At 39.0% G+C, this 24,327-nt stretch overlaps 1 protein-coding gene across 19 annotated transcripts in view; it reads right to left on the bottom strand.

The window, feature by feature from the left end:
* The window catches only part of sls (sallimus), an 854,140-nt gene extending 830,315 nt beyond the window's left edge, over positions 1-23,825 (bottom strand). For 15 of the 19 annotated variants that reach the window (XM_083122061.1, XM_083122066.1, XM_083122070.1 and 12 more), the window contains exon 1: positions 23,596-23,825. The gene's annotated coding sequence lies outside the window, so the exon portion shown is untranslated. The remainder of the gene's footprint in view (positions 1-23,595) is intronic. The other 4 variants (XM_083122081.1, XM_083122074.1, XM_083122077.1 and 1 more) reach the window with 2 other exon arrangements.
* Between the last annotated feature and the right edge of the window lie 502 nt (positions 23,826-24,327).

Genomic DNA, 24,327 nt, shown 5'->3' with positions numbered 1-24,327 from the left:
CAAACCTCTTTTTTTAGGTTTTTATATATTTTTTAAGGTTTTATATTATTTTTACATCACACAGAGGTATTTGTTCTGTTTGGTAATGAAAAAATTCAATGACTAACTTGATTGAAATATACTCTCTGCCGATTTCCCTTTCTCTAAGTCTAGAAACAAAACAACATTTCTGGCGCCACTGTTGCCAGCACAGTCCAAAGTGCAAACTTCTGATCCGCTAACTTTTGGTGCTTTCTACCATTCAAAATTGCACCATTGACTAAGCATTTGTTTAAAGATCATTTTCAGCATATAAGATGATCCTAACAGGATTGTGTATGAGGATAATGTGAAAAATATTGCTATGTACTGTGCAGGAAATTATACATAATTAATTTATCATATCGATAAGTAACTTTTGCTAACAGTACAAGTATTAGTATTACAATAATTAGTGGATCATTTTAAAAATGAAGCATAGAAATGGAAATTTGGTTAATATTTTTGATGGGTTAGATATCTATTAAAATTTCTCACGGTTCCTTTGAAATGTTGTTTTTAACAATTGTACCTAATTAGTATTTTTGAGAATCTTTGAACCATATAAAGTTTTTTGGAACCTACTTCAGGATTTTTCTAGTCTAATTTAATATTTTTAGAACTTATTTAGATTTTTAGAACCTATTTTAGAATTATTATAACCTATTTTGGGATTTTAGGACCTATTTTAGGATTTTTAGAACCTATTTTAGGAACGTAAAAGTACATTTTTTAGAATCTAAAAATCCGAGGTCTAATGATGAGACTGTTTAACCTAAAGTCGTCCGTACCTTTACACGATTCAATTACAACCACAACAGAGTGCCCAACAAAATCGGCATTGAAAGGCATTGAACAAAGATCTTGCTGGAAATCTTGAAAGCTCTGACACAGCAATTGTACGCGATCAAAGAAAAAATTGACGATTTCACATTTTGCCGAAAGATGGCAGTGGGTAGGGAAATAAAAAGAAAGATGTAATGTATTTTCTCGTGATTATAAATGTAATCCTAGACAATAGAAGAGAAACTGTTGTATTATTTCTACAGATATATAGATAGCCTCTTTTCCTTATCTAGAATGCAATTTAAACATCAACGACACAAACTTTTTATATCTTTACGGTAGTATGTCATAGATTCTAATTTACTATCGCATCACTCGCTGTTGTAGACATATATACAGAGCATTCCCTGACATTCGCTACGAGACTCGGCGACAAGCGGCCCGGCATCAGCGCTTATGTAAAACTTGAACGGATGCTAATAAATCAATCGGTCACCTTGTAGGCTTAATCAAGGGTCGATAACCGACAAAGGCACATACACGTTGGTTCGATTCCCACGTTAAACAGTAGGCCCAGTGTCAATTAGCCTATCAGGGCATAAAATGGGCTTACATAATACCCGCCCCACCAAATAATAACGTTTTTGGATTATACTTAACCGGTTTAAAAATACCATGCTACAAATAACCTACAATCAAAGACAGAGTGCACGAAAAATTCCATTCATGTGGCAACACTGCGACAGACACTTGCAATAAACGAGTGTCATTGGAAACACTTAACAGTTTTATTGCTCGAGTTTGAAAGATAGTGCTGCTTCTTTTCATCGCCATCTCGTGCCTCTTGAGATACAGCAAAAAGAGAAGAATTTACATGCACGAAGCTCACACAGAAAGTGTTCCACGAGTGTGTGCACAAAAAGTAGAATGAATTGGAGTTTTAATGGACAACTTTTTTACGAACGAAATCATTTGTGAAAAAATATGTTGATGTTTTCATGTTAACACCACTTAATCCAAAGAATAAATAGCTGCACGGAGATGTCATGTGACAAAAGTTGTAACTAAGAAAAATCCCCCTTGCCTTAAGTGTTTCGAGTAAAATGTATACCGAAATGTGACAATGATTTGCAATCTGAAGAAAAAAATAGAAAAATGGTGATGATAATAAAGATTTTTACTACCGACTATTATATAAATATATATAATACGAAATTAGAATCAGAAGTTCCACGCTCGAGTCTCAGTCATGGCATAAATTGTTCTCTTTTTGTCCCTTCATCAATCATATTTTAATCATTAGCCTATACATCTCATTGTCGCGATTATCCTTCAGAGACAGAAAACCACGTAATAAAAATCCCCCCCCCAAAAAAAAGAATACAAGTATAAAATACTGTAATACGAAAATGAGAATATTCAAATGCTACAGATTAAATAAGAAACGTTCTCTAACCGATATGCAATCTCGGTTCTAGGCAAAACCAAAAAAATTGAGCATTTAACACCCCCTCGGAATTCAAGTTTGCAATATATAAAGTTTTGGAAGGTTATTTGGGTGGGGAGGGGTTAACGCGTTGCAGGCTACTTTTCGTCCAAAAATACCATAAAATGTTACCTTGAAAACAACGTGTTAGTTTCTCGTGAAATGTAGCAGACAAGAATTTTGAAATGAACCATACATGCATATGCCAGAACCGCCTTATAGCTATACAGAAAAACGTCAGTGTCCACACAGCCACGAAATTGCATTGGGACAACATGAATGTGAAAATTTCACTTACCTCTTATTGTCGCATAGCATAATCAATTCCTACAGTCTTGGAACACGTGCAAATAATGTATTCCCACAATGTAAGAACGAAGTCCACTTAGTCGATGACGTCGTTTTCCCACAATGCCATCTGCACAACTAACTCATTCGTTCCTCTCAATGTGTTCCCCTTCACCCTACAGAGGCTAATAATGTCGAAAGATACCGCCGACAAAAACAAAACACTTGCGCCCATCTCTTCATCATAGCATGGAATGACGTCATCATGGTTTACTTTTGAAGAGAAAGCCGCATATGTTCACTGCGTTGCCGTTAAAAAAATATCTAACAAATGATTTTGCATTTATAATGTTATAATTGTAGTCTATTATTTAATGTTTTCATAACGTAGTTAAAAAGTAAATAATTGTATGAACAACTAAAGCTACTATTTGAGCGGCTCGGGAGTAAAACTTGATAGCCACAAAAGTATGAAACCGTCCATTGCATTGTGGCTTATGGGTTACCGTGTGTTTCTATCAGTGGATATACTGAAGGAACTTCATTCACTATTGTACAGCAATTGAATCCAATATTAACTCAATTTTGAACGGAGCGTTTATCAAGTTTTACTCCCGAGCCGCTAATTTATTTTATTCTTGGTGGACGTAATAAATTTAGTTAGTTGTATCCAGAGGTGTCCACCCTTCTCTCCAAAAAAGTTACCATCCCGCCCGTGTAAAATTCTTCACGCAAATTATTTTGGACAGACAAACGTTCACGTAGAAGTTAATAACATATTTAAGTTATTTCATGCACATAAGCTAATTGGGAATGGAGTTACAGTTTTACGTATAATCTAAACCACGGCTTGGCAAAACTGATTCTATGCATTGTACGAGGCATTAGTAATCAATACCAATGCCCTCAAATGAACGAATACATGATGATATACTTTGTTATTCAACTGCAAATTTCTTACCATAATGTAAATGTTTTATAATCGTATTAGAGTATATCTTGGTATCTCCAGCTTTTTCACGAGCAGTCATGATTAGAGATTTCGAAGTTCGAGGCAAGAATCTAATTTGCCCCTTATTCCTTTTTAAATCTGCAAGAAAGCAGCAACTCCTCGACCCAGTAAGAAATCCATAACAAATCCTTATCGGTTTTGTCTCAAGTGCGCGTGTTCCTCTACAATAAAACTCGATTTATAAATGATTAGTAGGATTCAGTTTAATATGTTGGGAGAACTCGCATATAAAAGTTGATTCGGGATGATTTTTCAAATATCACACCGAAGTCTCGAACCAGATAGTCTCAGCCACAGTTTCGTCTCGTCTGGATTTTGCATAGGTTTATCCATTTCTCGGTCTCGACAAGTCGCGAAGGGCCAGACCCGTAGCCAGAATTTTATTTGGGGGGGGGGGGGCTCATCCCTATAAGCACGGGCGTTGCCAGAAATATTTGTAAAGAGGATCACTCACGTCATAGATAAATTGATTGATTGATTGATTTAGTGTTTTAAGTCCACTTTATGCACAGTAAGGTCATAGATAAAACTTGATTAGTACAAATAATGACAATAATAATTGTTATTTTACAATAATAACTATTGTAAGTTATTAAAATATACCAATTTCAATCCAAATGTATTGTTATTATTACATAAATGGAGAGACACTGCTACTCGATCCACCGTATCAGTGAATATCTAACACAATTGTTGTCCATCATTTTTCTTATATTTTGTACAGTTAGTGTATTGAAAATGATAGTTATTGTATTTTGCTATTAACTTTTACACAATCGTTCAAAAAAAGGCTTTAACAGTTAGTGGTAAATTTTACTTATAAAGTTTATATTCTGTGACCTCTCACAAAGAAAACTATAAGTTTTGGAAGCTGTGGATCCATTTATTCTTTGGATTAAATGGTAGAATATAAAAATACAACCTGGCTCTTCTATTATACACTAAACTTTTTTCAATGTAATGCAGGTTAATGTGGTTATAACTTTATATCTGTTAATTAACAATAAAAATAACATTAAATTAGATATTTGTAGGATTTCGGGGGGCTTCTGCCCCCTTAGCACTCTCCCTGGCTACGTGCCTGGAGGCCTCGTTCTCAAACGTTATCATTAATAATGAGCGGCTTTACTTATACCTTAATCCGATACAGTCTTGGCTGATAAAATTATGAATGGCTTTCGAAACATGGCGGACACATTTCCGACACTTCACCAACAAAATCTAGATTTCCAAACCTGATAGAAAGAAACCGGTTGCAGAAAGAATTAAAAGAAACTCATGTCGAGTGCTGTGCTGATGAGGCTAGGGGAAAAAGCAGTTGGAATGTGGGTTCGTATGTTAAACAGTCTTCCCTTGAACACAAAAGGTCTGCCCAAAAAAAAGTGGGGTCTCAAGTATTGGGACTCCAGATCAAACCTAAATAATAGGTCTACAAAATCGCCTCGGGGGATTAAAAGAGGAATGATGGTTGTAATTCCCGTTAGACATACAGTTGTTTCTTCAAACTTAGAAAGAAGGCAAGAAGTCTTGTATCATGGTTCTTTTATTGCACAGTACAACGACAATAACCATTATAGACATAACAAAAAACTTGATGGATATTGCCGTATTTCAAATCCTTTTTAGTTAATTGTAAGCTTCAACAGTTTCATACAAAATAGCATACACGAACAAATAAACCACACACCAGCTTGGTGAAAAATGGACAACTGTTTTGTCGAGGTTAATATTCAGCGAAAGTTGAAAACAGTACCCTAATGAAACGGCCATGTCCGTCCGTACGAGATCTATGTAGGCGGAAATTGGTGGCCTGATAAATCTAGCTCAATTCAACACAAATTTACCCGATTAGTATCTGTGTCTGTTGGTATCTCGGGAAACTTGCAAATCAAGATCTGAAATTCTGAAGACTTAGCAGATTGTATATAGACGCAATATAAATAATTTCGATGTGACGGCCGGTCAGTCCGTGGCAGTACAATAATCGAACGTCAATACTGGATTAATTGTTAATGTTCCAATATCTTCGAAACCACTGAAGCTAAAAATATGAGGTTTGACGAGTTGAAAAAACTGTGAATTATCGACTTTATAATGATATACTGTAAGTATGTTTTCGATCCTTCGGTCCATTCGGATGTTCTAGTCAGTCAAGAGTCGAAGCCAATCGGTACTTATCGATTATTCAAAAGGTACGAAAGATACAAAATATATAATTTTGTGCACTGAACACACCGTATTTCTAAATTCGTTGACCCTGTACTGTGGAATATTGTACAAATTGTTTCCAACGGATTGCGAAATCCTGAAGGGACAGGGGAGATTTTCCCCTACTAACAATCTTGTCCTGAAAAATCCCCCCCCTCAAAAATGTCTGTGGCGTGGGTAAGAGTTGTTGTTATAATAATGAAGACAACCCATTAGTTTTAACTTGAAATATACTTTACTCAGAAATAAGCACAAAAGAAAAAAACACGTAGAAAGAACGAAGGATAAAGTCTGTGTGTGTCTGTGCGCGCGTGACTGTTGCACCAATAACAATATGAAAAGTAAAACAACAATGCCAAATAAATGTAAGTATGAAATCTAATTGATTTATATTAATAAGGGGCAACAATTAAACGAAAACTAAAACACAATAAAACAATTTCAACTATTTTGTAATTTATTGCCACTTTATAAATATCTGATATATATATATATATATATATATATATATATATATATATATATATATATAAAAGTAACAAATGAATTTATTTACTTTTAGTAATTTACTTTTTATATGTAATATAAGAAGTAAGTACATCATTAATATACGCTCCTCACAAAAAGTTTGGAATATTGTTATATTAGGCAACATGTAATAGGCACTGTGGCATATATCAGCGAAAATACAAGAACGTCCAGCAGGCAGATACCATGTGTTGTTGCATTCCAAGGCTGTGCCTATCACCTAATGCCTAATATAACAATATCCCAAACGTTTTGTGAGAAGTGTTTATATTATATCTGTATTTATGTGTGTGTGTGTGTGTAAACCAAGATCTTCCTGCCATGATTTGGCACCCTGATTTCCAGGAATAGAAAATACAAGCAAACAAAATTGACTTGTCACAGATCTTTCTGGTGACCTTGAGCTCAAATGCGGACACTGAAACAAGTGCAAGGGCAATCTCCTCTGAGGAAGTTTACAAACAATAACACTGCGGATGCATATTTCTCATGGCTTGGGCGATCTACGGTTTCGTAAACACACCGTGAAAGAAAGAGAAATGTGAAGTAGGTTATGTCGACGCTATTCGCATGTATGACTGCTTTTTTGTCCTCTGACTCGTTTCCCAAACGGAAACATCTAACTTATGCAAGCTTCTTTTATGGTTCGAAACCAACATAAAGAAAGCTTCGAGAATCCCATGCTAGGGAAGGGGAACGCTTACTTTCCAACCGGCTTCTGTTTGAGTTGGTTCTCTGTGAAAAAATCGAGTCAATAAAATGAGTACAGTTTCTGTCCCACTTACACCAATTTAAATATATATTTTTCTCATTCCTTGACGCAAAATTATCTGAATGCACTTGAAAATGTCGTTCGTAATATGTTGTACACAGGACGTAGACAGGAATTTTTGTACGGCGTGGTCAGGTCGTATATTAAAAAAAAAATCTCATATGATCCATAACAAATAATTTCGTAAACTTTTTTTTTATGTTAGCTTTTGAGTTTTTGTTTCATCGGTAACGCGTCTGACTACCATGCTAAAGGTCCCGGGTTCGATCCCCGGCCGGTTCAAATCCGGGAACTTTTCTAACGGTGGAAGCGGCCCCGGCGCCCACCCAGCGTCGAATAACATGGGTACCTGGGGGAAACCCTTGGGGGTAAAGGCGGTCAGGGGCGTGATGCTGATCACATCACCCCCACTCACGACCGGATCAAGAAAGTGTGGGGCGTTACCCCCACACCCCCTATACGCCTTCATGGCGTGGTGCTATGCACAGGGGAACACTTTACTTTACTTCAATTCATGCAAAGACACGTCAATCGCTACCACTACTATTAATAATACGCCTAAAAATAATGATCAGGGACTTTTAATCAGCTAGACCTAACAACCAATTTGGTATTCAATAAATCATTCACATAAAATTGTTTTTGACAAATGGTTTTATTCAAATTTTAGTAATCCTAACTAGAAATAAGCTAGTCAGAGCTTCCCAAACTTCTTTGTTTCACGCACCCTTAGTATTTCAAGATTTGTAAAGAATGTAAGCCTATTTAACACTTGCAATACTCAGGTAGTGTGCTTGCCTTAAGTTCCAAAAATAACATCTCAAATTCAGAAACATTTGATATGTAAAAAGTACTAAATAAGCATATATTTGGAATAAGTGTCATTTCAGTGATAATATCGGAACATTTCGCGGCACCCCTGTAAGCCAGCCGCAGCGCTCTGGGAACCACTGAAGTAGGTAATGAATACGTGCTGAATAAATAATTTACCTATTTTATTATTATTATTATTATTATTATTATTATTATTTGGTTCGGACCCCCACCCGAAATACGGTTCTAGATACGTGCCTGGCAAGTAAGTGACCAGGTGGTTTCAAATGGTTAGAGCCGAGCGAGTCACATACTTCTGGTAATACGATATGCGTAAGTCGATATCTTACGAAAGGGACCGTCACGAATTTGCAGGCAGCAGCTCTGGAGAGGTTCATGGCTGATTGAGCAGCGAAACAACCAACCGTTGAACGGTGAACTTCCTGGGAAGCTAAATAACTCTTTCCCAATTCAAGAACATTCCAACGGGCAACAGGACAACACCCGCTGAAGGGATTTTGCACAAACCTTTCCTTCCATCAATATCTACCGTCCATTTGAGAACAAAGTCAGATCTCGACTTCGGGGAATCATTTCCCGACTTTTCGGGATCCCGAACGGTTGAGAAATTCCAAAGTGGTGTTTTCTGCACTCTTAAGTGTCTTAAATTCATTCAGATTAACAGTTTTATAAATGCAAAAACAATCACTTAACATGGAAATAGTGTATACAATTAGAGATTTTCACGACTTCGGGAAGATTCCCGTCCCGTCCCGAAAATTTCCCGACCAGTCGGGAAATGGCTATTTTTTCAGTCCTGAACGTTGGGATTGTAAAAACTTTCCTTCCCAATCCTGTCCTGGCCAAAAAATTTATGTCCCGCGCTCCCTTAGTCACGATAGTGGACATGATTCTAATATGTCTGTCGAAAACGTTCTCTTTATATTTTTATTGGATATGGCAATTAATGTATGTAATTTTCCTGTGAATCGCAGAAAACAATATTAATTGTAATAAAATGTCGCTACAATTTCACCATTCGAATTGCATGAACTTTTACCAGATACCTCAAGGGGGGAGTGCCCCCCTCCCCCTCCTCTGCCGGTGCTCTTGGTCGTCATATAATTTCGTTTTGGGGAAACTGTGACAGCGACACTTCGGTGGTCATGGGACTTTCTCCGTCTTTTCCTATATTCTTCATCTTTCTTTCTCTTTTTATTCGTGCCTCTCCACCATCTTTCTCTCTCTCTTTCCGTTCCTTTATTCTTATTGCCCTCTTTCTTCTTGTGTTTCTCTTTTTCAATTCACGTTGTCTTTCTCTTTCTCCCTATGTTTCTTCATCTACTTCTGTTTTATATTCTATCTTTCCCTTTTTTTTCCTTTCCTTTCTTCCTCTTGCTCTGTTCCTTTGTTTCTGCTTTCTTTCTCTTTTCTTCCTCTGATTTTCTCTTTCTTTCTCTGTTTCTGTATCCTTTTAATCTCCTTTGTTTTCCATTTTTCTCAATCCTTCCTTTTCTTTCTTTTATATTTCTCCTTTCCCTCAATTCCCTTTCCTCAATTCCCGTGCCAATCTTTCTTCTCTATTTATGTGTGCGCCAATGACATGATACTCAAAATTTCGGGTGGAGATAAGGCGGGCTGGCAACCCTGTCAATATTTCAAGCTCGCAAAATTACCTGGAGACGCCATAAATAACATGTAATAAGTAATTGCATCTCATGTTCACTCGAGGCTCATAAGGCATTGTTATAATGCCCAATAATGTCAATTTTACATGACCTTGGCTAAAATGCATTTCTGGTATATATTGCTCATTCCCGCTTCATTTTGTTTCTTTGGCTCCCTCCACAGTATATGGATGGTAATGTTATGTTCAATTTCATCTAGCCTCCGTTTATCGTCATCGTGATTTGCCAAACACAGAGGCGATGTAGACATAAGAATAATTCAAAAGAATACAGAATATTCAAGTCAATAAGTGTGCAACTTTGTGTGATTCTTGTTATCGCTGTTCTGCCACTTATTGGCTAATCGCGACGGTAAGGATGAGTGATTAGATTAATTTGATGACGCGATATTCACAAATAACATCGTGAGCAGGTAGGAATTCGAATTCTTGCAACATACTAAGACACATTCATATTTACTGCGAGTTTGGGCGAATTTTTTAAATTTTTGTAGTGACTTTTCAATGAGTTTGGTTGGGGCTGAAACTTTGGCGAAGTTTGGTGTTCGGGTCGCTCAGAACCGTTACGAACGACAAGTGTCACTTGGTACACGGAACTAAGGATCTACTCGCAAGTCCTCCCAATGCAAGTTCAAGGTGAAATGGGATTCGACACTGATGAGGAGAATGAAGAAAGGCTTCTTGTGCCGTTATCCACATCGTCGAGTCTCGTATAATTCCGGATGAGGCTCCGAATGTTGATGTCTCTGTTAATATGTTCTTCACAGTATATTCAGATATCTGTAAGACTTGATCAAAGTGGATTCAAATTGAAAGTTCATTTTCCTACATAGTTTGGATTAACGCGACAAGGTAACAATCAAATATTGATAGAAATAATTATAGGTTTCCATGTTTGTTAGATACGTAACCAATGTGGTATTTGAAAAATTTCCAGTGCTGTGGGGGACGGAATTACCTGCAACTTCTGAACCATAGGGATAGTTATTATATATATATATATATATATATATATATATATATATATATATATATATATATCCCTCCACTGGCATACGCAAGATTTTTTATATTATATAGTTGCATTCTTAAGGGGGGGTGGAACACACTTCAAATTTTTGATTTCTGTTATTCTGTTATTTAGTGTCGCCTTTCTGCCACTTTTAGCTAATTTCGACGAAGACGACAATTAATGAAATGATGAAGTTGATGAAGGGACTCTTAACAAAGAACAGCCAAGCCCAGGTTGTGATTCGAACCCGGAACCCTCGGCGTTCTAGCGCGCTGTGATAGCCACTCCGCCACGGAGTCAACAATTATTTTTGTTAGAAGTTTTACAACTTAAACTTCATGATTACGTTGCATCAGGCTTTGCGTTATGATCCCATAACACAAATATTATACTCTTCTCCTCTGGCGTTGTGTCGATGCATGTCATTATTTTGTTCATTATGTATGTATTTATTGTAATATGCACACATTAACTTTATTACATGCGACGCTGTTTAGGAAAACTAGTTAAGTCCAATCTTCCCTCACCAACGAGCGACTTTTTTGTATCGAACAAGGAATGCGAGGCATGGGATACGACAATTAATTGCTCTTATCAAGGTGTTAAGCTGTGTTTTACGTTCATGTCGTTCAATTGTCAGTTTAATAAGCGTCCACTGGATTAAAAACCACCAACGCAGTCTGAATTACAAGATCTCGGGAAAACTCTGCTAGAGAATGGTTTGGAATGATTCGGTAGATGGCACTAGTCAACGTCTCATACACACGAATTACGTGTACTTTAGGTAAAGTAAAGAAAAGTAAAGTGTTCCCCTGTGCATAGCACCACGCCATGAAGGCGTATAGGGGGTGTGGGGGTAACACCCCACACTTTCTTGATCCGGTCGTGAGTGGGGGTGATGTGATCAGCATCACGCCCCTGACCGCCTTTACCCCCCAGGTTGAAAATATTTAAAGTTAGCACAGTAAGGCTAACCGGGACTGGACCTACAGTTTAAAGTGGGATCCGAACCACTATGTGCCTCCGCCTGGTATCGAACCCGGGATCCCTTGATCACAAGGCGTCAACGCTACCACTGCGCCATCGGGGAGGCCCTCGTGTACTTTAGAGATAAATCATATATGGTTTGGGATATACAGCAAGGTTCTTAGAAATATAGAGGTTGGGTACGTGGTTTGTTTTTGTCGTGTTGACGTAACACCGGTAGAAGGTAAATTGATCCATGAAACAAAAAAAAAATCTATGTACTAGTGTTCAACTATGTAGAAAAAATAGACACCTGAACACACGAAATCGTGTGTGCATTTTCTTACGTCAGTTGCTTTTTTCTTCATAACCAATAAATCCATTTACAGTTTCTGGCTTATGATAAAATTGAAAATACTGGTGTTGAACATGAAATAAAAATTATTGCACGATGTTTAAAATGGGCAATATGAAAATTATTGTTTCAATATTTTACAATATAAACACAAAGTGCAATACAAATACTCTACAATGTAATTTGATGAAATTTAATAAATCACTTTGAGCTTCATGTCTGCCGCGAACGAATTGCAAAAGCCTATTACTTGCCCATGGTTTTGTGATTTGTCATCCAACCGTTTGTTGGCGCTTGTGAACTTCACATTCACTTTCCCATAGGCCATGGCAAATATCCGTACCTCGTTTGCTCTTGTTCAGGTGTTGAATGTTTGCATACTCTCTTTTCATCGTTTCACATTCTATTATTAATAAATCAGAGACTAGTGAAGATACAAATAAACTGGTGGCAATGATAGATAGATAAACTAAAAAAGTTTTATGTCCTGTACCAGTACACTTCTATGTGTGCTCCTTTTGTCGCACGGAGAATGTCATGGCGATGATAGATTTCTTCCCACGGTCGGGTCATCATGCCGATATTCACGGTGGCTTTCGCGTTATTTATTCTGGCTTTCAGTTCATTAATGTTCTTCACTTTTGTAAGGTTCGTCAACATCGTTCGTCGTGTTTTGAACGAACGCTTTCCGGGAAGATGAATTGGACTTGGTGATCCGATTCCTTGGCCCCCAAGGTCACCCGACACAACCCCTATTGGCAGTGGCGTGGCTTTCAAAATTGTTACCGGTCATCAGACGTTATCATCTCCATCCAACCCCCCCCCCCCCAAAAAAAAAAAAACATGCCTTTGATCTGGATTCTTGTTCATTTCGGTTTTTTTTTTTTGTTTTTTTCTTTGCAATCCGCTCAATGATTTATTTAGCCACAATCATTTCTAGAAAGAACTACCACTCGTGAGAAAGTTACCGCGAAAATCCAGTGAATAGTAGTCGAGCCTTGTCAACCATCTCTGTTTCTTTGCACAGAGATGGAAATGGGAAGAACCACCACACATTCGGGTCAGTTTGACGTTTTCTGCGGTAAGCAGACGACAGAATTCCCCTCCTCCCGCGGTGGAAGGGAGGTCCTGATGTACGTTCTACTGTTGCTAACTTAGTTTTTTGGAGCAAGGTTTGTTCAAATCACTAATCGCTTCAAGTACTTATATTTTCGTCTATTACGTAAACGGTTTCAGTTGTAGTTAAATCCAGCTTTGGCTTTGCAGTCTAGCTCTTGTTGCTTCAGAGAAATTGTATCCCCGTTTTAGGAGGAATTTTGCTCTTTTCTGGAAATCCAATGTGACAACACTTGCTGATCCGGTAGGCCGCAGCGGCAACAGGACCCCTAAACAGACATATGAATAACTTCCTAGGCCCTAGCACACTTGTCTCCAAGCCTTTCACCACTGTTCCCTTGCATTGGCGCCCTTTCCTCCTGTTGCCTGTTGAGGGTAGCGGAACGGCCTGTCTCTTCGCTTTTGTCGGCTGCAGAATAAATGTCCTCTGCAATATACACTCAACTGCAACGCTGTCGGTTAACTTATTTAACAATGTTGTTATTTTATTGAGAATTTTTTTTTAATTTCTTTACATTTTGCTGTTACCTGCGGTAACACCGGTTACATGCACGCCACGCCTCTGCCTATTGGGTTATTTTTCATCTGGGGATATGTGGCATGACAGACATTGTTTATAAGGTAAAAGTGATGAGCATATGAAATGAAAGTCAGAATAAACAATGAGATAGCTACCGTGGATGTCGGCATGCTGATCTAAACGTGGAAAGAAATCGATTATCGCATTGGCATTCTCCGTGCGCCAAAAGGAGCACATAATTTATGGAAGTGTAATCTTACTGATACAGGATATGAAACTTTTTGAGTTTATCATTGACACCAGTTAATTTGTATCTTCATTAGTTTCTGATTTATTAATAATTAAAATGTGTCAGACACTTTGTGTACACCCTATACATTAACTGTGTCGCCAATACGCCATTGCGCACAATAAATTTAAAATATCGCCTTGGAGATACCACGTACTCACAGTCTGACAGTACATCAATTTCATAAGAGATGATTAAGTTGTAATGTATCCTTATTTTCCAAACTGAAGCATGTTTGTCTGCAAGCAAGCGTGTTATGCGAGGAAGTCCTCTTTGGAGTTTGATCCATCTAGCCACGTTCCTTCACGTCTCTGGGATTCAAAGCGTCACGACCAGTGTATCAAGTCAAGTGGGTCCTATTAAGACCAAAGCAACTTTTAGAATCCCAATGAACCGCATCCAAATCGTTCATTCGGCGGCGGAGCTTCGTGACATGCGACAGATAGTCAAACCGCACATCCGCTTGTGAAACGTCAGTGTCAGTTGCAAACACTACCAAACTGACAAATGAAATACCCGGCGAAAGAGGCAAGGTCTCGAAAATAATCACCGGATCAACATCGGCGTTTGTGGTTCCTAATACTTTGAATTGCTTGAAGGCTAATACAAAAATATATTGGTAAAAATATCGGCGCCTAATAGCGAAACACATGCTCACATGTGGTAAATTAAAAAATATATATTTACTTAAGTGTGGGAGAGATTGAATACATGACGCTAGTATTAGTCTGAACCTATAGTTATCTGTAATATAATGTACACGGAATAAAATAAAGAGATCTTGTACATGTGTGTGCACCAGCCCTAGGAATTTTGCCACCCCCTGCAATTTTACTTCTTGCCGCCCCCACTCCAAAATACGTACAAAGAAAAACGTAATGTTTAAACAACTAAGCTTGTTATCCGTGGCAATTTCACATGGTATAACCAATTTTTAACATAATAAAATGGAAGAATACGTAATGTGAGAAGATAAGTTATTCATAAATAAAAATATTATATATTTAAGCCTAATAATAATAAAATATCTGTTGCATTTACTCACCACAGTTTCTGCCGACGTGCAGAACTCTCACCTCTCCTGTTCATGACTATTTATACTGTACATAATTATGCACATTTTCCAGAACGTTGTACATGAAGTAACATATCTTCACTTCATCACTACAATAAACTATGTATGTACAATTATGTACGCCTAGTAAACCACGATATCTTCATGATTACACTATTCACTTTGTACCTTCCCCCCACCCTTTAAGTTGGAAAGCTTACAAATGAATGTCGCGAATAACAGAACCATAGCGCGCGCGTTCTTATACATGACATATACTAACTACACTATCGTAAATGAGGTGCAACCAGCAACGGCAAAAACAGCGGATATTCGTACTTACTATTGCGTCTTGCGCGATTCGGCAATACCTATCATCACCACCTTCGCGATCAACAAGTCAAAGAACAATGCAGCTATATTTCCGACTACCGAATGCGACACGTCAGTTTAACTCAAACCTCGATAACAGGGGACGGGGCGGAGGACTGGCGCGCGATCAAACAATAGATAGCGTCGTAACTTGGCGTCGCACACGCACAGTAGACGTTGCTTACCATTTTCACAGACAAAACAATAATAGCTGCTATTGTAAGAAGATAACTAATATAAACTTTCGGCACCGCTTTCTTTCGCAGTTACTCTTTGCTTTTCTTATCCGTTTCTGCTTTATACTGCATATGCAAATGAATTTAATTTGAATTTTCTCCGCCCCAAGAAGACCAAACTGCCTCAAATAATGCAGTTTCCATTTTTTATACATTTTGCCGCCCTGTGCAAATGTACGTGTTGCACGTACGGTAGAGCCAGCCTGTGTGTGTGTGTGTGTTAAGGCTGAGCCGATACTGATGCCGATTTATCGGTATCGCAAAGTATCAGTTAGATTTTCTTTATCGATACGGGGCGATACTTTTCCGGCGTTTTAGCCATTCGCGAGGGTTCGCAAAAATATCACGTGACACTTTCAAGGAGTCTAATTATCCTGATTATAAATTGAATGGAATACTAAGTCATTAATTTTCAGCAATATTTTGAACAACTTTTAATTGTTACAATTTTCAAGTATTGGTTCAAGATGGCGGCGATTAGGGGAAGGGGGAGGCAGTTACTCCTTCCACTTCTTACCTTCGCAGTATGGCCTCTTAAGGCTAAGCCTTGTTTACCAAGGAAAAAATGTTCGTGCCAGCCCAGTATTGGTACCCAATCGCCGCTACTGTGTGTGTGTGTAGAAATTGAACTTGGTACCCCCGTCCAATCTAAAATGGGGCCTTCCAGATGGCGTAGTGGTAACGTCGTCGCATTGTAATCAAGGGGTCCTGGGTTCGATTGGTGGAGGCACGTGATGGTTCGGATCCCACTTTAAATTGTGGGTCCAGTCCCCGATTAGGCTATCTGTGCATCGAAAATGTTCCTAGGCCACTGCCTCTATGCACCAGCTTCCAGTCTTCTCATAAAAAAAATTACGTCAACCAACAAAGGAAAGACCGGAACAATTGATTTCCTGTACTTTCATCCGATTAGTAGCTTACACGGAATCCCACCCACGCCCTCAACAATCTGATCATCTGAAGCTATTTGTATGGATCAAGCAGCGGCCAAAGCAATTACAACGCTCGGGATGATCGCGTCTAACTGGTTCGACTAGACACGCCGCTCATTTTCCCACGTTGCACACTAGGCCATTCCACTCGACCAAAAGCCAAGTGGCACACAATGTTGCCAGACCAGCGCTGCACCTGTCACCACATACAATAGCGAAAAAAACTAGTAAACAGCTTCCGTTACGTCTGCGCCGTCATTCTTGCACATTTCACATCGCCCACGCCATAGTACCTGCACTTTTTGTAAAGGCAATGATCTAGTGAAGGTTGAATTGCATGGCCTTCATCATAGCATAGTGGCTAACGCTGTCGCTTTACTATGGGCGTTCTAGCCTTGGGGGTCAGCCTCCGAGATACGTATACTCCGTTTACGGGCCTCAATCTGCGATGATAAAAAGGCTGATGACGATAAAAATTAGTAGTATGTTTTGGCCAAGACGAAGATGGAGGGACAACGTTGAGATGGACCTAAAGGAAATCAGTAGGGATGGAAAAGAGTATATAGATCTTGCTCAGGATATGGATAGATGGAAGGCCTGTGTTAAACTTCGGGTTTAAGAAGGCTAGAGAGTTAGTTTTGTTTTGGGGAAATACATGTATTTGAATGTGCTAATTGTTCGAAAGAATTCCTGTAAGTTTATTTATTTCGGAGTAATAATAATTATTATAATCGCAAATTAAAAATGATTATATCCTGATCAATTATACGTAAATGTGTGCGTTTGTATGTAATACAAGGCAACGTTCAAAATAAATAAGAAAACAATTCAGTCAGAAAACTAAATATCATACTCTCATAATGTACTTTGTTAAATGTAAATGGTGCTTGACTAATCTTATAACGTCAGGGTCGCTAAAAATCCTTACCCGGCAAAGGATTCGACATATTTCACGAAACAACTCAATTTCCTCATTCGCGTTACGAATTTCATACCTATTCAACAATCCCACATTTCGTCCAATTTATTTCACTAATTTGATTTGTTACACAAACATTTGATGCTTGGTTTTTATTTAACGTCGCTTTTCTGCCACTTTTGGCGAATCTCCACGATGAGGACGAATGATGAAACTAATGTAGGGACACTCAAAGAACACCCACGCCCAGGATAGGATTCGAACCCGGAAACCCTGCCGTCGTGGCGCAACGTGGCCACTGAGGTCGGTTACATAATGAATTGACAATGTAAAGTATTAAGAAATATGTCAACAGACAACACTTCGAGACCTCTGTGTAAATATCACGGTTATGATTGAGCTACTTTTGAAAGACTGTATTTGTACATTCCTAATTATTGTTTTCAGCCAGGGCCACTCATACATAACAGCGGAGGGAGAAGGGGCGGCTCAAAACACCGCTACGCCACTGGCAGGCCTTGTATGTACTATTAGAAGCCGTTAATTTAGCAACACTACTTTAGACGCAGCTAACGCTCAGATTTGATCAAATCAAAACACCCTTCCCATAATTCATTGTTCCCCGCAAGAGTGCATTAACATACCTTGTAACCAATTCATCCGAACGCACATTACATTAAGCACTTGCAAGGTTAAATTAGGATTACATGGCTAACCAATTCACGCATGAACATTGCAATCTACCTAGCTTTCTCTCCCCCAAACTCAGCCCATCATATTTAAAAGCCGACGGAACATGACCTTGTACTTTCGCAGCCACGAGTGGTTGCGAATCTGCAAGATCGTGTACAGAGACTAACAACCCTTCTCTGGCAAAGAAGTCGCCCACTTTACAAGAAGCCGGTTCTTAGAGAGTTCAAAAGCGACTGAGGAAAAACCAAACAAGAAAAAAAAAAACGAGAAAGAAAACCTGAGAAGCAGCATGTTTAGTAATAACGTCACACCCCGTTTTTTTCTTTCGATTGGAAATGTCTGTATTCGCGTGAGTTGAAAATAAGTTGTTGCAATAAAAAAAACGGCGAAGGTATTTCAATTGCATTTCTTCCAAGTTGCACGATGGTTGTAAAATGTGATGGAAACAAGTTGGAGCTGTGGTCGCGGCACCTTGTGATAATCGCGGTATGTTCCGTGAGTATATTAGTCGGTTCAATGCTCTCAAGCATATCGTACTAGATTGACTTGTTGAATTCGTATAGTAAGCATAACCCGAGGGTAGCTTCCTCGAACCCGAAGGAGCGAACCACAGTTATGTTGATTATTATTATTATCATCATTGGTAACAATAGTGCTGGAGTGGACCAGTCAGTATGGCTTTTGATTTCCAGGCTGGAAGATATCAGGTGGGGAAAATTTTCGATAATTTCCATGCACAATGCGGCTCTGGACTTCACCCAGTCTCTAATTAATGAGTATGGTGCTGATCACTTCACCTGCAGCACGACCGAGCTTCAGATTGTGTTGGACCCTACACCCATCTCTCCGTGTGCCTTTATGAGGCTGTGAAATCAACAGGCGATTCGTTGTAATGAGGGGGTTCCGGGTTCGATCTCCGGTGTAGGCTCGCAAAGTAGCTCTGATCGTAAGTTGTCCAGTCTTTAGCCTGCGATGAAAGTGCAATTAAGACAAATTTAAAATCCGGTAGTTGGACCTAGACCTACAAACAGAGCAGACAGAGAAGGCCTCGCATAATAGGCTCTTTTTATAGGACTTAAAATGTAATTTTGATTTGGTTTATTTTATTTTACTTCGCGTTTTGTGCCCCTTGGCTAATTTGCGAAGATGGAGATGAGTGATGAAATTGATGAATGGACATTCCCAAACAACCATGCCCGAGCGGGATTCGAACCCGGGATCCTTGGCGTCGCAGCGCGATGTGCTAACCACTCAGCCACAGGGGGCGGCTATAGGACTTAAAAGTGTCCTGAAAATGAAGGAGGTAATTGCATAGTTAGGCATTAGCCAGTCTGAAACTCGACACTCCTAAGCTAATACGCTATTATAGAACCTAAATACTGACGGGCTGATATACTTTAGTAGTTACCGCAATAACCTTGAAATCGGCGGTTCTTGAGTTTATTTCCGGTGGGCTGCACTTTTCAGTGGATGGTTACTAAACGATTTCCTACCTCTTTACATTAACTAGCAACTGTGAGATTGAATGACCAACTGATAAAATAGAACACATGGAAGACGAACAATGTTCCGCCGGAAACTCGAACCCAGAATGATTTGAAGGATAGATCCAGAGTTCATTTCAGCTGTTTGGATCCTATCTTAAACTGTAGGTCGTCTCTATTAGGCTACCTGTGCCATAAGTAAATTATAAGCAGCGTACCAAAATAAATTCAAAATTCTTGACTTTTTCTTGGACCATTTTTTTTTTTTTCGTTTTCTTAACCTTTATTCATTCGACCACTACTTAGGTAAAGTTGGAAATTAGTAATTAAGAAAATATTTAATGCAAAACTCCTACCAAAAGGCCAGTTAAGATGAAAACTAAAGCTGTATTTAACAAGAGAATTAGACTTGCTTTATCTATTAATGCATTGTGGACTTTATTTGGCCGACTAGAGAGACCGGCGTCTGGATTGATTGATTGATTGATTTAGTTTATTTTACTTCGCGTTTTGTGCCTCTTGGCTAATTTGCGAAGATGGGGATGAGTGATGAAATGATGAAATTGATGAATGGACATTCACAAACAACCAAGCCCGACCGGGATTCGAACCCGGGACCCTTGGCGTCGCAGCGCGATGTGCTAACCACTCGGCCACAGGGTCGGGCAACCGGCGTCTGGACTCGCAGCCAGTATAATCTTATGTGGGGCTCGTGTTGTCGTCCCTGTATATTTGTGATTCTTCCTTCATCCATCTTATCGCACTATCATTCATCCTCATCTTCGCGATTAGCCAAAAGGAGCAGAAAAGTGAAGTAAAATAAACTAAATCAATCAGTTATTGTGATAGCAAAAATTCTTGAGCACAAGTATAATTTCTTGACTTTCATGACTGGTAGATACCCTTGATTTAAAACAAGCTTCGACAAACTACGAGAATTCAACAAAACTGTATTTGATTTGTCAAACTGTTATCTTCTTTTGGACCAACTGTATTTCTTTCTCGTAACCAGGTGCCAACAAAGCCATTGAAGAATTTGGTGTCCGCGGAGAAAGTGGGTGTGGCACACCTTCCAGCGACGACACGCCCTCTGTCGCAAACAATCCTCGCAAAATATAACTAAACACTGTGCTCGAAGCACCAGCACAATGTTCGCGTGTAAACCACAGTGTGTATTGCGTTCCATGAAATTAACGTGTATCAAGAGTCCTTGTGGGCTATTTCGCTTACGTAAGGTGTAAGAAATGTAACTACAGTGACTCAAAAAAGTATTCAACTCACCACAGGCTTAACATGGGGGAAACATGTACAACAAGCAGAAAAGAAACGAAGATGGAAGTTTAGTGCATACTATTGAGGTACAAACTACACAGAAAAGAAACACATTTAGTAGATGACAGAATCAGTACAGAAAAACAAAAGACAAGATGCGTAATTGGAGCTCAAAAATATATTCAACTGTAATACTTGCGGCATACAATATTTGGTGTGTGACAGATTGCCTGCAACCGTTGTGGGACTGGTTTCACCAAGGAATCTGTTGTTTGTAGGGTAGGTAATCTGCCCCCATTCGTCCAACAAAACGCACTTGAGGTAGTTTTTGTTGAAATTGTGGTGTTCTTGGATTCTTTCTTGGAAAATAATCCATGCATTCTCAATAGGATTAATGTATTGCGATTGGGGAGCTGTTTGCATCCAGCAGCGTGGGGAGTTGTACAATAACTAGAGCTTGGTGTTGAGGGCTGAAAGTTTCGGGTCATTGTCCAGGGTGAACATGTAGCCACCAGTAAGCCCGATAATCTTCACCGAGTTGGATAGGTGCGCCTTCAAAATGTTAATGTAACGTGTGTGGTCCATTGTACCATCAATGAATTACAAATTACCAACATGATTGGCACTCTTACAGTAACACACCATTACCCATCCCCCATCGTATTTTGTTGTAGCTGTGAGATTTTTCTCATCTAGTTCACAGATCTTATATTATAGCCAAGCAATCATGCGCCCATCTGACGCCCCTAGGCTTAAATTTCATTACAATTACATAACATTCCAAGAAAGAATTACAAATGGGCCAATGGGCGTCTGATGGGCGCATGATTGCTTGGCTATATAAGATCTGTGAACTAGATGAGAAAAATCTCACAGCTAAAACAAAAAACGGTATTTCAAGTAAATTATCTTCGGTTATACGTACAGTGGTGGGACAGCAAATTGTCCATCACAGTGTTCATCATGAATTTAAACAACACGTCAGACAACCTCCGCACCAGCATAAGTAAAAATCTATTCCTTAAAAACTCATGCAAGAGAAAAATTAATGAACACAGCCATGGACAATTTGTGAGCGATACTTGTGCACACCACTGTACGAGTCAGTTTTTACACGCATATTCTGTGTAGTTAAAATAATGTAAGGATTATAACTTACTGTTTAAAAATCGAGGCCAATAATTTAAAAGATGTTCAGGTACATAATGAAGAATGCCATAAAAAAGGTAATACAGTATGTACAGTCACGGACACTTCTGTGTTGTAGCGATTTAATTGAAAGTAAATTAGGTCATTACAAGCCAGAAGGGTCCGTGACTGTACAACCATATGTTGTAAATAAATGCTACGGTATCTACTTTGGTGTTACTGCAGTGTTCTTTTACTTGTTTATCGTTAAAGCGGGATACAGTAATGGGAAATCGTGTGTAGGAAATCAGATTTCTGAGGACGAAAGCTCGAACAGTGCCAAAATTATGGACGTCCGACGGGGAAAGACATTGTCTCGTTTGTAATTATCACTTCCTTATAATAATGAACGCATATTACTGCGACAAATAAAATTGGTCGACATTTATTTTTCAGGAGCGGGCATGACCCCTTACCCCTCACAAGAAGTTGCAGATAAAAGCTACAAAGACGCGAAGTTTTTTGATGACTTGTTCTTGCATTCCCAGCTGCGGTTTTATAGAACGTTGGAGGCTAGAGCTGTATAATAGCTGTGAACTCGAGGCAACGCGGCAACGCTCCAACGAACTAGTCTTGCTTCTTGCCGTAAGCAATAAACAGGGCCTTTTCGACTCGAGACACGTAAACCAAAACGACGAAACGAAATCACGCATGAGGCGATTCGATCACGCTCCCGTCCTCAACACACACATCTACATGTGGTGGTTTTTGTATACCTGGGGACACGGACCCCTTCATATTCAAGGACAAATTGGAATGCGCTTTTAAACACAGTACGAACAGTCAGTCAAAAAATATGTGGATTTTAAGTATTAAATAACAGTGTCTGTTCGTTATCTATTCGAAAGTGAAACTACCATTCTCTATTGATATTTTTCTCGGCATTTTTACATTGTTGTTACAATCCTACATGAAATTGAGTATAATACAACAGAGTTTCGAATGCAATGCAAATTAAATACTGATCATTTGAGGTTTATTTCAAATTATACTGTTCGCCGATATGTCCTTGCACTTTTTTCCCTCGTGAAACTGCTGTCGACTTGCAATCAAGGGGTTCCGGATTCGATCCTCGTGCGTGTGGGGGAGGGCTCTATTGTACATGCAGTGATCACGATTCGACTTTAGGCCCAGTCCTGATTAGCCTATCTATGCATAAAATGAACATCGAAGCTGGCACGTGTCAATTTATGTGTACGTTTTGTGTATATTGTGCTATGTGAACTGAAAAGCAGTATAATTGAGACTGCCATGCTATTTAAAATCAGCTGAAAGTAAGTTTTTATGAGTTCACGTTTAACGTTTCTTGTAGACTGCGCAAAGTAGTAAAATTGCACTTGACACCGTACTCGAACCTAACAAAAATGCATTGCAAACCTAACCTTCCCCGCTCCTATTACAGCAATATTTTGGTTTGGCCAGATCTTCGTAACAGCAATGTTTACACACAATCTTTACTGGGTCATGGAATCTTAAATCGTGCTTGCAACTCACGACCGGTACAGAACATGCAATCTCGACAACATAGGTTTGCGGTGTGGCACTCACTACCTTGCTTCCAAAATATAAGATGAAATAATTGTACTTACAGTTCCAATTTTGCTGCCTGTTGCATGGGAGGCTGTGGTTACGTCTAGTGCGATGCGAGATTACCTGGATCTTGCCGTGGCCGAGATACGAGTTCCCTCCTAGCATTCCGGCCAACGGGACTCGCTGACAAGTCCGTTGACTCAATACTACCTTTTCGTGGACATTAATTTTCGCGGGATAACGCCTGCTTCGATAAGGCAGCGCACCCTATCGGCGACGCGTTGCTTCGACAACACGAAGCGAGATTGAAGGCGTGCTTCTGCACTTCTCCGCTAGGTGGCTGTATTCCAGTATTGCCAACTGGCACATTATTTACAGAGTACTTGATAAATGGGATCTGAACCATGCGTGCCTCCAACAGGAATCTAAACTAGGCCTCCTTCATTGAAGTTGGTAACGTAACCACTACGATATCAGAGATTTATTTATTTATTAACCAGTCGCCTATAACAGAGCGAATGCTCCAATTACAATAGGCATTACAATTTGCTATATACAATATAATTTACATAAATATGTAATACATGGTACAAACACATAGTAATTATTACACAAAACCTTAGATAAATACGAATACAAAAAGTTATACAAATACAAAAGTTACACAAATACAAAAAATTACATACATATACATATTACAAATTTTGAACAGAGGAGAAAACTAAAGGACAGAAGAAACAAAACATAAACAAGTAAAAAACTATAAAAGCTTGAGAATAATATTCCGTATT

Source organism: Lepisma saccharinum, chromosome 5 (genome assembly GCF_977018435.1).
Source record: "Lepisma saccharinum chromosome 5, izLepSacc3.1, whole genome shotgun sequence".
Taxonomy (NCBI): Eukaryota; Metazoa; Arthropoda; class Insecta; order Zygentoma; family Lepismatidae; genus Lepisma; species Lepisma saccharinum.
This window is presented reverse-complemented; position numbering and strand designations above follow the sequence as displayed.